The sequence below is a fragment of the Seriola lalandi genome, unplaced genomic scaffold (assembly GCF_002814215.2).
Source record: "Seriola lalandi dorsalis isolate HSWRI2012SDOR001 ecotype SW California unplaced genomic scaffold, Sedor1 jcf7180002054632, whole genome shotgun sequence".
In the NCBI taxonomy this organism is placed as follows: domain Eukaryota; kingdom Metazoa; phylum Chordata; class Actinopteri; order Carangiformes; family Carangidae; genus Seriola; species Seriola lalandi.
This window is the reverse complement of record NW_019525185.1, coordinates 36,814-38,505: the sequence shown is the minus strand read 5'-3', so window position 1 is coordinate 38,505 and position 1,692 is coordinate 36,814. Positions and strand designations below refer to the sequence as shown.

The 1,692-nt window shown below is 55.4% G+C and overlaps 1 pseudogene across 1 annotated transcript in view; it reads right to left on the bottom strand.

Moving 5' to 3' along the window:
• Positions 1–1,692, bottom strand: part of LOC111665385 (uncharacterized) — a 40,902-nt pseudogene that overhangs the window by 3,837 nt on the left and 35,373 nt on the right. The window contains exon 13 of the transcript XR_015438087.1: positions 38–1,098. The product of XR_015438087.1 is annotated as an uncharacterized LOC111665385 (transcript). The remainder of the gene's footprint in view (positions 1–37; positions 1,099–1,692) is intronic.

Genomic DNA, 1,692 nt, shown 5'->3' with positions numbered 1-1,692 from the left:
TGAGATTTTTCAAATTAATGGCCCCAGAGAGAAAAACAGACCAGGTTCACAAAGATTAATACATGATCTGCTGCAGGAGGATGAATCAGACCTGAACAGACGCCATGTTGATTCTCATGGATGTAAATCATGATGTAAATCAGCTGTCCAGCTGATTACCCACCTTCCCCTGGGGCGGGGGTCTATTGCAGGGCTGCCGATGGTTCTCGGGGTGCCGGGTGTCCCGGGGGTGCGTAGCCCCTGTCCCATCCAGCCGTGAGCGGGCGTCCTGGGGCAGAGCGTGTGGTCGGCCGCCTCGGTGCTACTGACCTCCAGGCCGCGGATGAACACGCCAGTGTTTCCTCTGCGCACAGGCTCGCTGAGGGCACGAGCACACGACCCGTACCGCACCGCTTCGGGGGTGGAGGGACAGTCAAAGCTCTGGGTCTTCCTGAGTTGCTGCCGCCTGCTGGAAGAGAAGGAAAAAGAGGAGGAGGAGCAGGAGGAGGAGTCCAGGCGAGGAAGGCTGGGACTGGAGCAGAGATCCACCCGGTCTGAAGACTCCTCTGAGGAGACGCTGCGGAACAGACGCTGGAGGAGCGGGGTGTGCTGGGGTGTGTGGGAGGAGCCAGAGGAGGGAGCAGGGGTGAAGGCGATGGGTGAGGAGGTGAGGGGGAGCAGGGAGGATGCGCTACGAGAGGGTGAGGAGGTGTTAGCGTCCTCCTCTGGCGGCCAGGAGGAGGATGATGTCTCACGGACACCCCAGAGTCCTGACAGCGTCTTCCTGGAGGAGATAGAGCTTCTGCTGTGGGTGGAGTCAGAGCGGCGCCTGTGGCTGGAGTCTCGTGTCCTGAGCGCTGCCTCCATCTTTCTGTCAAACATCTTCTTTGTCTCCTGACACTTGGACCAGGCAAAGCTCCACTGACGGAGGCCTCGCTCACCCCGCAGCTCACCTGCCGCCGCCTTCATCTCCTGGAAACGGGCATCTGTGATTGGTGGGTGCTCACGCTGGTAGTCCTCCAGGCAGCCAATCACAGCCTGGCATTTGTCCGGCAGCGTGCACTCCTCCATACTGACACCAGCTAGGTGACGCATACCCTCCAACGCCCAGCCATAGGCCTGCAGACAGAGAGGGAACTGGTCATGTGACATCACACAGGGGTGGGGGGGTTGACCTCTGACCCTTAACCTGAGCAGCAGGTTAAATTACCTCATTAGTTCTTCTTCTTATTAAGTTATGTATTCATTTATTTTGTCTCTCAGTAAAATACGAACATATTTTCTGACAAACAGAAGCTGACGGTGATGTTCAGGTGATGTTACACAAACAAACCTGCTGATTAGTTCACACATGAAACTGATGAACTGTGTGTGTGTGCGTGTGTGTTGACACCACAAAGGAGGCGACCACCAACCTCCTTCTTTATTGAAGGTTGGAGGGGGAGGAGCTTGTGTGTGTGTGTGTGCTATAAATAAAAGACAAGGCCTCCTGTTTTTCTACACAGATGGGATGAATGAGTCTTTACCCTCCTGACAGACAATAACACATTACCTCACCACTAAGACAGCACACACACACACACACACACACACACACACACACACACACACACAGACAGACACACACACACACAGTAACATGTGAGGTCATGTGCGTGGTTGGCCTCAGGTTGGCCTAGGTGGTGGGTCTGTACCATGACCAGCAGAGGGCGC